At 41.3% G+C, this 16128-nt stretch overlaps 1 protein-coding gene across 1 annotated transcript in view; it reads right to left on the reverse strand.

The window, feature by feature from the left end:
• TLN2 (talin 2) overlaps positions 1 to 16128 on the reverse strand; it is a 467299-nt gene that overhangs the window by 286771 nt on the left and 164400 nt on the right. The gene's annotated exons all lie outside the window — the stretch shown is intronic.

Below are 16128 nucleotides of genomic sequence, written 5' to 3' on the forward strand. Positions count from 1 at the left end.
ATTACAATTGGAAAAGAGGATGATCATTTTATCTAGCAAATACTTAAATAATGTAAGAGATGTGTTCTGTGGTCTGCCCAGCCCAAAAGAGCTGCCTTTGGTCCCCAGGGACCTGCCCTACCTTCCCACTCCCCCAAAGCCATCTGGGTAGGGGTAGAGCAGTTAATCCATTCCCAGGATTCATTCCTGACCCTACAGCAGTTAATCCATTCCCAGGCCAGAGATCTAATACTGGTGTGGTCTTGATCAAATAGGCCAATTCTGGCCAGTGGAATTCTTCTTAGTAAGTGAGCCATCCTATTTGGTGGAACTCTACTCAGTGGTTGGAAGATTACGAAGTCACAAAGATTAGGACAGCCACAGAGGGTGACTGGAAACTGGGAGGTAATCATGACCTTGCAAGTTCATCTAGATAATGAGAAGATAAAGCACACCCCTCTCCCAAAAGAGGGACCAGGTATGTGGGAGCCCAGAAGAGCACCTTCAGTGCCTCAGTCCCCAGTTCTGGTGATCCCCAAGGCCCTTTGTTTCCAAAAAGCATACAGGAAACTTCCTTGTTTACCAAACTGGTATGAATGGGTTTCCACTGCCACCAAATAGCCTTGCCTAAAATAAGCACTCAGTATATGTCAGGTGCTATGGCAACAGTGCTATCTCAGAGCTAGTATGGAAGACAAAACCCTCTATTAGATAGTTGCAGAATAGGAGGCACGGGCACAAAAAAGTGCTAGTGATATAATGCACATGGTCTGGCTAAAGAATAAAGAGCACAGCTCACTGTGAGCCAAACAAAGCTGCTTAGTAGAGACAGGTCTCCAATTTGGCCATGAAGAGTAGGAAGGGTGTAGCTGAACATTGGGGACGATGTCGATAATCCCACCATGAAACAAGGCTTCCTTACCACAATTCCTCTAGGCTCAGTCCACATCCGCTGGCCTCAGTTACTTAGATTGTAGCCCACGCAGAACTGGGAGAGGTTTTCTTGGCAAGCTCTCCCACCTCAATTTTTGGTGATCCTACTAAAATGCAGCAATCCCCAGAAGAGGCTATTTAGAGCTCTCTTAACAACTCGCCTGCACACTGAGAGTCAAGAGGGAAGTCAGGCTGCTGGAGGACGCCTCCCTCTAAATTTCTCCTCTCCTGCCTTCTCAGTGACATCACTAGCTGAAGGGAAAGTAGATGTTCATTCACAGGGGTTTGAAGATAATCAGGAATGTGGCAGACCAGAATAGGCCACCCCAAAACATGAAGGATTATTGAGCTGAAGACAATTAAGAAGCAGCAGATGCAGGAAAGCTTCTCTGCTCTCCTTGGATCTGCCTAAAAGCAGGATATGTGTTTACAAAGAAGAAAGGTATCCTGCCCCCTCTTTTACCAGAGAGAACAAAGGTTAACCATGGCTGACCGCTTTAGATGCTTCTCACTTCTCTGCCTGGAGATGGTACCAGAGGGAACTATGTGAACAAACTTTGCAAACTAGCCGTTATCTGCAGTTATTTACCTTCCCCCAAGCTGCTGCCCATAGAGAATCAAAATCCTTTTCCTTAGTGTTGTCACTTCTCTAAAAACCTACTGTTCTTTGTTGAAGATGCTATATAAGCTGGAATTCAAAGCCACCTCTCTTTGAGAACTACTCAATCCCTGAGTGTCTTCCATGTATATATGAAATAGACATGTTAATAATTCGGTTTTTCTCTTGTTAAATCTGTCTTTTGTTACAGTGAGTCTGTTCCAACTAAGAATCTGTGAAGGTTAAAGAAGAAAATAATTTTTCCTCTTCTACAGGAAGTACAACCTGAACATATGTGGTAGGTGTTCAGGGGTAATGGTGGGAGCAGGAATGGAAAGCAAAATAAATAAGATACAAGCAGGTCCTTAAGAAGCTCACCATTTACTAGAGGAAACAAGACATGCACACAACTGACCCAATCACATGCCTACACATTTGAAATCCTGTAATACCTACATCAGATGGATGACAAAGTCTTTTTTAAATCCCTCACGCCAGAAAATTTTCCTTGAGAAATGCAATTGAGTTGGGATACAAAATGTTGTTATGTAGACAAGATCAGTGTCACCCATACAAACATGATTTAAATTAGTAAAACGAATTACAATGATAGCTTTCAAAACTTTTAGCGGCAGTCTTTTCTTCAAATATAATTCCACTCAGAAGTCCAATAAGCAACAGAGATGTGTAAAAGCAGAGCTGCTTTGGCTGAAATAGGCGACAAGGTCAGGAGCTCCGCAACCCTGCAGTCCACTGAGGCATCTCTGCAGAACACAGGGCTCCAAGAACCACTGGCGCAAAGCCTTTCATTTAAAGGTACTAGGGCTTATGGCTTTCAGGCACACATAGTAATTTGAAATTTACCTAATAAAAGTGTTCCCAGCTGGGCGCAGTGGCTCATGCCTGTAATCCCAGCACTTTGGGAGGCCAAGGCGGGTGGATCACTTGAGGTCAGGAGTTTGAGACCAGCCTGGCCAACATGGTGAAACCCCATCTCTACCAAAAATAAAAAATTAGTCCGGTGTGTGGCGGTTGCCTGTAGTCCCAGCTACTCGGGAGGCTGAGGGAGGAGAATCACGTGAACCAGGGAGGCGGAGGTTGCAGAGAGCCGAGATCACACCACTATACTCCAGCCTGGGCAACAGAGTGAGACTCTTTTTTAAAAAAAAAAAAAAGTGTTCCCAGGTAGTAGAATCCACTAGCAAGACAGAATGGCTGTGACAAGGTTTGAGGTTACATCCTAAGCCTTTGGCTTTAACTCTGCCAGCCCACTCTTCAGTAACACAGATCAGATAAGGGCCCCCACCATGTAAAAGTAAAAGTGCCAGAGTCCTGCACTATCACATCACACATCTTGTGTCTCATTCTCTTCCTCTTTTATATTTGGTACGTGACATCTGTAAATTCACTGTTCCCATGCACCCTCCAAAGACCCTCTGGATCTGACAAATAGTCAAGATTTTCTGAATTTCAACCCTACCAATTGGCCCTTAGGGCCCACTTAGGTGGCTCCATCTACTGCTGGAGAACATGACTTCCATACCCCAACACTCCACCCCAGCCTGGGTCACTGCCACTGGTGAGAACCCTTGATCCCACTCACACCCTCCTTCAAGAAAAATAAGGCCAGCTTGCTCAAAGTGTGTTCCTAGCGTTTCTCAGAGGTTCTGTGTGGTGCAGTGAGTCTTCAGATATTTTAACATGCTCCTATACATGGGGAATTCCTCAGAGGAGAGACAAATATGAATCTGTTTTTGATTAATCATAAAACATTTTAATTTCTTGGCACATCTCACATCACTGCCAAATCCTTTGAAAACAAAAAATGACTTGAATATTTTCCCCAATTATAGTTAATTTGATACTTTCTTATCAAAATGCTTCCTTATAAAGAAAAGTCAGAAATGTATGGAGATGAGAAAACAAACGTTGAGTTACACATAATGCCCCATTAAAATCAGGAAGAAGACAAGGATGCCTGCTATTACTATTCAATATTTTATTTTACCCACTAACCAATGCAGACAGAAAAATGAAATAAAATACTAAAAAGAAGGCAGTAGCAGTAAAACTTTCAATATTTGCAAATGGAATGCCTGTCTACCTAGAGTCTAGTGGATTACAAGGAAGCTGACGTTCGAGGCTCACCCAAGCCCAGAAGGTTGAGGCTGCAAGTGAGCCCTGATCGTGCCACTGCACTCCAGCCTGGATGACAAAGTGAGACCCTGTAAAAGAAAAGAAAAAAAGAGAAGAGAAGAGAAAAAAAAGAAAATGACGTTTCAAAAAATTCTACTCATAATAGCAAATAGGAATAGAAAGAAGGGTGGGAGGGGAAAGAAAAAAAAAAAGAAAAACTCCTAAGAAATAAACCAACCCACCCATATATATGCCAAAACGAATCTTATTTTAAATTTTACTAAACGATATTTAAAAAAAAAAAAAGATACAAATAATGGAGAGAACTACCCTTTCCCAGATGAGAAGACTCAATATTGTAAGACAGCAATTCTTCCTCAGTTTGTAAACTCGATGTAAGTCAATGAGCGTCTCAACTCAGAAAACTAATCCTGTAAGTCCAACTGGAAGAGAAAAACCTTCAGGATGACCAAAAAAAAAAAAAAAAAGTTTAAAAAATAAGAATAATGAAAGGAAATATCCTCATAAAATCAAATACACTACAAAGCTACAGTAACAAAAACAGAGTGACAGCATTATGAAAATGACATATTCTATTATCACTAGAACAGGAGAGTACAGAAAGCAAATACATTGATATTTAGGATACAAAAGAGATATTTAAAACTGGCACAAAAAGCGCAAACTGTTTGACACATTATATTGGGAAAAGTAAATATCCACATACAAATTAAGTTGCAGTTCTACTACTATCACACACAAAAACAAATCCTAGGTAGATTAGAGAGATAAATATTTTAAAAACTACCAGAAAAAGAGACAAAGAATATCAAGTATATTTACAAAACCCAGAAGACATAAAGAAAAGTTCACAGGTATGGCAAACACCACAGTTAAAACCTATATTTTGTAAACAAAGTTCAAAGACAGCAAGAAAGTGGTATTATTTACAAAGGATTTTCTGAGGAGGTATACAACCTGATCTATTACTTTCACTCTAAAGCTTTCAATAATGTTTAAATCTTTCTTTCAGAGGCAAGCAAGATTCAAACATTTCATGGCTGTAAATATAAAATATTTTTTTCACAAAAAAATTGTTAATATGAAGGAAGCCTTCACTGAGCTTTCATAAATATTCGAAATCAAAATTAGTAAAGTAAAAAAAAGTTTGCTTGCTATTTTTTAGGAATAAAATTAAGAAAGGAACGTGAACAACTATCTGAAATATTTTCCTTTAAACATTCTACTAAGGACCTCTCCCATAGATGTTCCGGAAGAAAAGCTTCGCACTTCAAAGGGTGTACCTATAGGATTTAGACGATTATCTAAATGCCTGCACTAGTAAACAAACCAACAATCACTCCAAGAGTAAACTAAGAATATCACAGGGAAGAAATCTCCTAACTGGTGGGAAGGGTGTTTGGTTTTGTTTTGTTTTGTTTTGTTTCTTTCTAAACAGAATTTATAAACTTCAAAATTCTGTGAATTTTCATAGCAAATCAAGTATACGTGAATTTTCTAAATCTACATCTCTGCCAAACCCGTAAGTTCTCTCCATACCTGCAAGGAAAACTCCTGGCATCTTGGTAGAGTGCTGAATTTGGGACGGAGCTGCAAAGTTATCATGCAAGTTGTACTCTCTCACTGGAAAATAGAATCCTTTGGCTCTTAACAATACTCAAGGCCTGTATCCTTGTTAGGTGAAACTGAGGCCTGGGTATTGGGTCGCTTATCCCCTTAGCTCAGTCAGTAGCATTCTCCAGCTTTTTCCATTTGTTCCAGAAAATAGTTCTTACTGACCTTGGTAAAAGCATATCTTTTATTTTATTTTTTTCTAAGCAGTAAACAGGTAATCCTAAACCTTTACAATTTCTCTGTCCCGTCATCCTAGAAAGGACCTACCTGACTTATTTCAAAGTTCTACAATTCTCCTGAGTTTTTCTGTCAGTGAAAACTATGAACATTTTTTCAGTAGCGTTTTTATTTGTAAGTCATCTTAAGTTAAAACTACACCTTTCTGGTATAAATAGGGCTTAAAACTCAACCAAAATTCTCTATCTGGTATCAATAGCTGGTACAAGGTCTCACTTCCTCATACTAGATCAAAGAAATCTTTATCTACAGAAATTCTATTCATACTGTTAAATAGTCCCTATGTTCCCTGAAATACATGAATGAGCATCAAGCTACCCTTAATATACTCTGTTATCCTGCCGCAGTGACGGGGAAAGGGGTTAGAGAATCGCTTTAACACTAAAGTGTTTTCCTCACATTGTACTCATTCCACAAACATCTGTTGTAATAATTTAGATTAAGCATCTTGGTTGATCCTAGATAATGTTTACCCAATTGCATCCAGTCATTAACTACTTATCTACCTGAAAATTGAGTTCTTGAAATCCTCTGTCAAGTCTAGTGAAAGAAAATAATAAAACTGCAAGACTGAATCTGTGTTATATTCTGTAGCTCTAGTTACTGGCAAAAAAAAAAAAAAAAAATTAGATTAAAAGATATGCATCGCAAGCTAATTGCACAGCATAAAAAGTAAATCACAGCTATTAAACAGAAGCATCATTATGTAATTTCTCTTGACAAGTTAAGCATTTTAATAAGTATTTTATAAATAATAAGGAAGCATTTTTCCACCTAAATTATATGCAATAACAAAGCATAATGCTAGGGGCACATAACAGGCAAAAGTTCTGTCCCTTCTATATTAAATTACGGGTATTTAATATAGATGCATTTATTTTAAAATTCATTTATTTTATGTGCATTTTCTGAAAAGGCCTGAAAATGACATGCACCAAATTCTTAACACTCATGAGGAAAAGGTGGGAAAAAGTAAAAATGGGAAAGGATTTTAAGTTGTATTTTAAATATATCTGTGTAATTTGAATTTTCTCTAACATGAATCAATTTTGCCTTTTTTTATTTTTTTATCTTTTTTTTTTTTTGAGACGGAGTCTCGCTCTGTCGGCCAGGCTGGAGTCCAGTGGCGTGATCTTGGCTCACTACAACCTCCGTCTCCCGGGTTCAAGTGATTCTCCTGCCTCAGGCTCCCGAGTAGCTGGGATTACAGGCGCCCGCCACAGCGCCTAGCTAATTTTAGCTTATTTTTAGTAGAGACGGGGGTTTCACCAGGTTGGCCAGGCTGGTCTCGAACTCCTGACCCTCAGGTGATCCATCCGCCTCGGCCTCCCAAAGTGCTGGGATTACAGGAGTGAGCCACCATTCCCAACCGTCATTATTTTTAAATAATATGAAAAATGCAAAATAATGCCAGCCAGCAAAGATATACTGAAGCTGGCATTGTAAATCAGTGCAACCTTTTCCATAATGTATGTGGGAGCTTTAAAGATACTGACATCCTTTGACTCAGCAATTATTTGTAAGTTTTTATAATGTGGATATATTGTTTTTTAGAAAGAAAAGTGATCTTGTTTAATCACATATCACATGAGATCCCTAAAATGCAAGCTTTTGACATATAGGCTAGAAAACTAAACATATAGTCAATTCTCATTATTTGCAGTAGTTATGTTCTATGAAATCTCTATGAACACTGAATTAGCAAATACTGAACCTCTGCTCCTAGGGGAAATACAGGGTTATGTTCCTACAAGCCTCTGATCACAAAATTTTTGTCAGCCAATCAATACATAATACTGCTTTATGTGTGTTTCTATTTAAAGAGCCTTCTTTAATATATTGCCAATTCACTAACATTTAACCCAGCCAACAGCACTGTAACTCATGTATGAATGAAGCTTATCTAACATACATATTTTCCCCCTAAGGCACATCACAGCCTTCTGGAGCTTAAGAACACCAGACAGCACTTCAGCACTCAACCAGGGGCTCATTTTAAACAGCAAAATCACCAACAAAAAGTATAAAATGCAAAACATGGCATTAAATAGACCACAAAAAGGACATCTGTGTACAGTATGAGAGCTAAAAGAAGAGGGCAGAGTGTTTTCTTGTGTGATCTCAGCTAGGAATGTGCACAGTGGTCAACTCAAATTTTTCATGCTTCATAAGTCAATGAATGACAGCAAAAGTGCCTGAAACATAGATTTGCAGGTTACAAATAAATCTCACTAAGTAGGCAAATTGACAAATATGGAATCCGTGAATAATGGGAATCAACTGTATGTATTTAATAGTCAAAAAAATTTCTCAAAAGACAGATTAACAACAGAATAAAAATATAGCCCATAAAAGGCTTTCTTGTCTCTGCTAACTCAGTGATTATCAACCAGGGGTTACTCTGTTCCCTAGGGGACATTTGATAATGTCTAGAGACATATGTTGATTGTCAAAACCGGGTCTAGCAGGTAGCAACCAGAATGCTGCAAAACATCCAGCAATGCCCAAGACAGCCCACGACAACAAAGTACCTGACTCAAAAAGCGAACAGTGTCAAGATTAAGAAATCCTGGGCTAACTGACCAATAAAGTCAATGTTTTGTCTTTAAGTGTGTCTTCTTGTACCTTCTATCAACCCACACTCTAAAGCCTAAAACAATAAATAATTTTAATGTCAAGGATGAAGCAGCTGTCATACTTTATTGCTAGGTGGCCTCTTGTTCTTAAACTTAATTAATGAATTCAATGCAATGTAAGACACAAAGCAGTTAAAAGCTGTATTGAAAAGTGTGACTTTTTGAGTCATTTTCACTGAGCTTATAATGGTAGCTGGGCAATAATACTGTAAAACATAGAGCCAGTCAGAAATCTAGGTGTTATTTTTGAGATGGAATCTCACTCTGAAGCCCAGGTGCAATGGTGCGGTCTCAGCTCACTGCAACCTCCATCTCCCAGGTTCAAGTGATTCTCCTGCCTCAGCCTCCCATAGCTGGGATTACAGGGGCCTGCCACCATGTCTGGCTAATATTTTTGTGTGTGTGTGTGTGTGGTATTTTTAGTAGAGATGGGCTTTCACTATGTTGGCCAGGCTGGTCTCAAACTCCTGACCTCATGATCTGCCTGCCTTGGCCTCCCAATGTGCTGAGATTACAGGCATGAGCCACCACGCCCTGCCTAAACTCTAGTTCTTAACACCAGGTAAGTAAAAACCATCCTTGCACAGGAATTAAGAAGTACAGTCTACAGCTGGGGTCCCCAATTCCCAGGCCATGGACCGGTACCAGTCTGTGCCCTGTTAGGAACCAGGCCACACAGTACGAGGTGAGCAGAGGGCAAGCAAGCGAGGCTCCATCTATATTTACAACTGCTCCCCATCACTCACATTACCACCTGAGATCTGCCTCCTATCAGACAGGCGGCAGCATTAGATTCTCATAGGATTGCAAAACCTATTGTGAACCGTGCATGCGAAGGACCTAGGTTGTGCGCTCCTTATGAGAATCGAATGCCTGATGATCTGTCACTGTCTCCCATCAACCCCAGATGGGACTGTCTAGTTGCAGGAAAACAAGCTCAGGGTTCCCACTGATTCTACATTATGGTGAATTGTATAATTATTTCATTATATATTGCAATGTAATAATAATAGAAATAAAGTACACGTAAAGGTAATGTGCTTGAATCACCCTGAAACCATTTCTGCAGCCCCTAGTCCATGAAAATATTGTCTTCCACAAAATCAAAAAGGTTGGGGACCTCTAGTCTACAGTACACCATCCGTGAGATGGGGAACTCCAAGCAGTCTGCAGAATAAATCAAGAACAGTTTGAGAAGGTTCTTGTGGTTACCTGTCTAAGGGAAGAAATTAAAATGTCCTGCAAAGTCTTAACAATTCTATGAAAAGAGGCCCAATTTAAGTGACTCCCAAATATCCTTAACTGCATAAATGCTGCACACCCCCTTTAATGCACCACCCATGTAGATTCAGTATTATTCTGAATACTGAAAAATATTCAGTATTCTGAATCTTTATTCTGTCTTGAATCGATTATAGTTTTAAATAATGAATCAAGCAATTTGTAGAGTGGCCTCCAAAGTTACTCAAGAGCATTCCAAAATCACTGAGCTAATAGAACAAACATAAATAATTTCCAACTGGGAGGCAGACTTGCAGACTAAGAATTGCACTTGAAGTTTGGAACCTGAATTCTCGGCTGCATGAGTTCAGAGCCAAGTCATTATTTCAAGAGGCTTTTCCCCCCTGTAAATATGTTTTAGCTCAACTCTGCAAAAATAAACCTAAGCTATTATTTCCTGTTCTAAGTATGTTCTGTTGGACATTACATACTCTGCTGGCTGATGCCTTTAATTTCCTACAAGATCCTGTTGACCACTCAGACCTGGAAGCTCTCCTCCATCCTTCCTTAACCACTCTGGCCACTCTCTCCAGACTCCTGCTCTTCCCCGGCCCCAGACTACATTTGAAGCCTCATCCCTCAAACCCTCCCAGCCCCATACCTGAATTCTTACCCCAGGCTGGTACTCCTTGGACCACCATCATCAGAACCAGCTAGAAAAGTGTAGATTAAAGTGTGTTGCCCAGACCACATTCCCAATCAATTGATCAGAATCTCAGGCGGCAGGCTTGGGAATCTGCATTTCCACTCCACCTTCCAGCTATTTAAGAACTATAGCCTTAGCTATAAAACAACACCTGCGGCTTCCTGGAAATGACATCATTGTGGCCTTGATTCATTTTTCATATTTCCCTCTGCTCCAAACATCTGCCCCCTGCCCTATCCAATTCTCTAAGCCCATTTTAAACATCACTTCAACTAAACAATGTTATCAGCCGACACCTTTGGTTGAGAGAAACTGCTCTTCTCTAAACTTACACAGCACACTACATACAGTATATACCACATAAATTCAAAATTGTAGATCTGTCAAATTGCCCAACCAGACTGGAGCTCTTGAGTAGGGACCACGCGCCATACCTGGATTCGCCTCTAGTGGCCAGCAGAGTTCTTGGCGCATAGCAGGAGCTCACTGGATGGATGGGTGGGTGGGTGGATGGGTGGGAGGGTGGATGGATGGATGGGTGGGTGGGTGGATGGATCGATGGATGGCAGGCAGGCATGCATGCGTGGCGGGCCTCTGAGTGGCACTATTAAACTTCAGTGGCCAAGGGTGGTGGCTCACACCTGTAATCCCAACACTTTGGGAGGCTGAGGTGGGAGGACTGCTTGCATCCAGGTATTAGAAACCAGCCCGGGCATCATTGTGAGACCTTGCCTCAATTAAAATAATAGTAATAAATAAACTTCAGCAATCCCACATGATTTGTGATTAGTGTTAATGTGAACAAATGGAAGACTAAATGGAATAACCAAACAGAAGAATCTTAAGTAACTGGGGTATGGCTCTCAGGGAGCCCTACAGAAAGAAGGAAAAGTCTCCCTCCAAAGCCATTCATGTTTTACACTCCATAGGGTCTCAATAAAAGGCAGCTAATTGACTGTACACGTACAGTCCTAGTAAACAGCTAAAGCAGATGAGGATAAGAAAGCAAACTAGCTACCAAAGAACTTTTCTGGGCATATGCAGCTATAGGTAAGATAAGTGGCAAACCCTTACACACTCCTATCAAGGACCAAGACAGATATAGTAATAACCCCAAGAGGATCTACCTATAGAATAGAGTCTTGGATTCCTCAAGAGTCTTTAGCCTAGATTCAAATCCACCCATAATTTTTATCCTTGAGTTGACCTCATTTTTGTTGTAAATCCACCTTCTATCCTGCCATTCCTTTCTGCCTGGATAGATTTTCCTTTGGGAAATCACTATGTAGCAACCACAGGATCTGGCCCCAAACTTAGCTCCAGAGGTTGATGTTTACCAGCATAACCTTATCAGCACACTTTCAACCGTATTCTCCTCAGCTGTGGGATGAACAGAAACCCAGTTCTAAGCACATGGCATTTCCCCTGGCCGCCATGTTAGTTAGGCAGAATAAATGTCAGGTCTTTGGTTTGATGGTTATGGGTGTGAATAAAGAACCAGGGAACCCTGGCTACTGCTAGTTGCCTTCTAGTGAGCATCAGGAAATCTAGGCCTAGGAAGGCACACCTAGAGAACCCTGTGTGCAACTTGAAAAGTAGGTTTTTTTCCAGTTATTGAGCCAATGCATTGTCTTTATTGTTTAAGCCAATTTGGGGTTTCTGTCATCCAAAGCATTATGGTATCTACCCCACTCCTACTTTTCCATCCAATTTTACCCGATTCTCCTAGCACATACATAAACCCACTTTGTAAGACTCTGTAACTGTCCCCAACATACCCCATCCACTCCTAGCTCCTCATTTGTCTCATTCCCCTGCCTGAAATGTTCTTCCCTTGCTCTCTCCATTTTTCAAAATCTGTCTGGTCTTCCAGACTCAGGCTGGAGTCCTAATCCCTCCGAGGGCAGACATCCAGGCCCATAATTTTCTTGTCTCATTATCGATATTTGTTGTCATCTATGTCCTATTTTATACTTTTAAGTATCTTTCCACAAGCATAGTCTTGAGCTGGAATGAAGCTTCATGTTTCCAATCCCTGCAAATGGCCCCTGGAAGAATATCTTGTGATAAACAGGAAACCAATAACTCCTGTATAGGCATATGCAAAATACGATTTAGACCTCCTGGTCACTGCCAGTCACTCCTTCTTAATTCACATAGCAACATAGAGGATAGAAAGCAGTTTCAGAGGCAACATATTCCAACATCACACAGTTGGCCACGGCCCTGTCACATTTCACAACCAGACTGGCAGTAACAGCTGGATGGGGATCAGAAATTTATCAGGCTGCTTTCCATTTGCAGATTGCTGAAGTCCTTCCAATGAAGATGCAAGACTAACTCCTGTGTTCTAAAAAGTAAACATCCACACCTTTCAAACATCTACATAAAATCATCTGGGGGCAACACCAGAATGGAAAACATGAAAAAACACAACCCAAGGCGTCTACCCAACAACAAGCTCCAGCCATCTTCAAAATCTTGTATATCCCCTTTTCATACCTGTAGCTCCAGATCCCTTTGGAGCACTCTGGGGGTACATCTGTGAGATTTAAATGAGGAACATGAATAAACAGAGGTTGGGATTTACCAGTTATTGAGCCAATGCATTGTCTTTATTGTTTAAGCCAATTTGGGGTTTCTGTCATCCAAAGCATTATGATGTCTACCCCACTCCTACTTTTCCATCCAATTTGACCTGATTCTCCTAGCACATACATAAACCCACTTTGTCTTTATTGTTTAAGCCAATTTGGGGTTTCGGTCATCCAAAGCATCACAGAGATGATCAGGAGATCATGAGTAAGTTGAGGGGTCATGCAGGACCCAGTACTATGTCCACTGAAGATGACAAAATGTGTGTGTGTGTTCAGATACAAGCCACAAAGATGTCAGTGTAGCCACAGGATTGATACTACCATAGCCAGTCTAATCCTTTTGCATGTGTGGCATGACACGTCCTTTATCTGCACAATGATTTTGACATCCCAGTTGGAGTCAATATTAACAGTATCTGAACATGTTTTTTCAACAAATTAGAGAAATGAAAGGGCTGACAAAACTTAAAATATCACTATGACTGATCTACAGAATAAAGCAAGTATCTTTACAAATACATATTTACCTATAATAATTGGGAGCTTATTAACAGTTAATCCTCCCTTCATAAGGAATAGCAGTTTCTTTGGTAAACAGCCAGATTCAGCGTTTCCATACTGCCTCTTTATCCCCTTTCCTCCCCGATTAACACTGGTCTTTTCCTGGTTCCTAGTTTCTCAAGAGGTCCACAGACTATCAGCAGGGGCTTGTAAACAAACTGCAGTATTACGGACCGGGGGGCCTGGCAACGGAAATGCTGCATGCCTCGTTATGACCTCTGCATATCACATTACTACCAGGAGATTCATTCTCCTCGTAGCTCTAGTCTGTAAATGTTTTCAAGGTTGAGCTTTATTGTAAGCCATGTGGCTGTGAGAGGTAGTTCTCAAAGCTCCCCCTGCTCTAAAGGACTCTGCCTTGGCTGTGTGGCCACTGACCAAACTGGTTTTGCCTTTCCATCCATACTGGCCATGGTGCCAAGACGGCCTCGTAAGCTACTCACACTCTCACTGGCTCTATGCTAAGAGGGGCTCTCTATCCTGTCCTTGCAACTGGATAGAAAAAAACAAACCTTCAGACAACATGCTCCCAGGAAGACTATTTGCTGAGAAGCCAGTCCAGAACACTTCCCAGCTTTCTGGTTCACCTTTCCAGAACATCTTAGTAGTTCACAACTATGGGGCAAGAAATGAAATACCAAAATTAACACAGTACAAGCAGAAAGCTGAATCCAAATAGTTGCTGTTCAATTAGAGAAAAAGCAAACCAAACACCAATCACAGTATCTTTATCAGCACTTTTCAGTCCACTCCAAGAACCCAACACAGATAAAGATTAGCCGTGCCCCAGCTCACTTGTCTGGCGGCTTCTTAAAGGAAAATCTCCAGCAAGAATTGATTTCATCAAAGCCAAGTGGTTTGCAGCAACTCCTTCTGTCAACAACAGGTCAAGAAAAAGTCCCCATCAAAGGTAGTGAAGACGGAAATCAGTGCCGACCTCTCTCTCCGCACTGCGCCAGGCAGGCCAGTCTCACTGTGTCAAAGCAGAGGACTTGCTCTTCCCCCAAGAATCAGAAACAGCTGCTCCCACTTCATCAAGTTTCCAGGATTCCAGAATGTTCCAGCCCCACCTCATGTCCTGAATGTCTGGCTCTACTGCTTCATAGAACCAGCAGAGCACAGAAAGGAAATACAGTCCAAAGACCTGGAACGCTGAGACATTGCCAAGTCCTCTTCTGGCGTTGTCTCCCAAGCATGGTGAAAGAACTGACAGCATCAGTCTAGGACACAAACACTCCCAACTTTGGTTTGATATTCCGGATAGCCACTCGACAAATATTTATTGAGTGCCCAGTCAGAATAAGGCCCTGCCACTACACCCCAGCCATGTTGGGCTCGAGTTCTGAGTTCTGAGATTACCAAATTTCACCAATGCCCACAGAGCAATGTGGATTTCAGGCCGCTGTCCGAGAACAGGGAACAATTGTTCACTATTGATTCACTGGGGCATAAAAAGGATATGCAAATTTGCAGGAGATTTGCAGCTCTGCTATCCCTGGAACCCTGCCACAAAACCCAGGAAAGAACACACTGCGACACAGTGAGACACACACACACAAAGAGAGAAAGAGGGAAAGAGCGTTAGATTCAAGAGACACTATGCAAATGCAAGGCTAAAAAGATGCTGTCTCACTGGAAATGTTTCCTAGCCTGATAACCCGCCTTTTCCCCACCATTTTTCTCTTTCCCTCTTTCCTCTTCCACAGACGAATGTGGACTTCTTGTGTTGTTTCAGTGCCTTCATTGTTACTGCAACAAGAAATTTTTGGAAGAAAGAGTTAAGAAATGTACTGTTCTTCACTCCCCAATTTTTCTACACACACCAGTCAATAAAACAAAAGCATAACATAGAACACCACCCCTGAGGTCATCCCCAAATCTCCACTTAGCACAAGTCCAGGGTTATTAACACAATCACTGGGTTGCCACTAGCACTGATAAGGGAAAAAAAAAGAAAGAATAAAGTTAGCAAATCCTGACACCATTTACTTCCATTAGAATCTGCCATTCTAGGAATGGAAGGAAACTTCAAGCTGTGATTTAAAAAAAAAAAAAATTTTCTCTTCAAAGGGTAGATGATGAGAGAGTTGAGGGAGGAAAGAGAAAATATAGAATGGCTCAGTGGCAGATAAGCTACAAACGGGGCTCCAGGAAATGAAAACTATTCCAAAGCACACCTCAATTTGGAACCTTTACAAGATTCTGGAATCTGTCTGTTTTTTCAGGAAAGCAGGATCCTTCCTTGTCCACACGGTGCTGGTTTTTCTTCCAGGTGTCTGTGGAGACAAGTCATTCCAGGAATCCATGAGCAACCTACAACCTCCTTTTCCAGTTACCACCACTTATAATCTTTTGGAAAAGTCCCACAGAAAGATGGCTAAGGAAGCAGATGCCCCACAGGAGGCAGAGACCACGAGTGCTGGGGAGCCCAGAGGAAGAGGCACTAGAGTTTGGGGGGCCGGGGGAGACTAGCGAAGAGGCTCTGAACTGGGCTTGGACCACCCAGAACTCACCTATTACAGGGAAGAACTTTCCACAATATTTTTTAAAAGGTCTGGAGAAGTAAGAAACATCATTTTTAAGGAATCTGAAATTTGGATTAACATGAAGAGCAGGTTCAAATGGAGATTAACCACTCTAAGAACACAAATGATTATTATACAAAGCATGATCGCTAACTTATCTTACAGCTCTCTCAGAGATCAGGACCCCTCATTAACTCTGAGGACATCAGAGTCTGTCAAGGCCAGAATGGATCTCATGGGCGACATTACCCTCCACACCAGACCCAGCCTCTGAATAGCCCAAGGTCCTATCCTGGGTTTTCAGCTTACTATTACAGTCCTCCCTGGAGATACTCTCATGGCTCCTCATTGTAGCCTGAACAAT

Source organism: Rhinopithecus bieti, unplaced genomic scaffold, assembly GCF_001698545.2.
Source record: "Rhinopithecus bieti isolate Rb0 unplaced genomic scaffold, ASM169854v2 scaffold_4908, whole genome shotgun sequence".
NCBI classification, from domain to species: domain Eukaryota; kingdom Metazoa; phylum Chordata; class Mammalia; order Primates; family Cercopithecidae; genus Rhinopithecus; species Rhinopithecus bieti.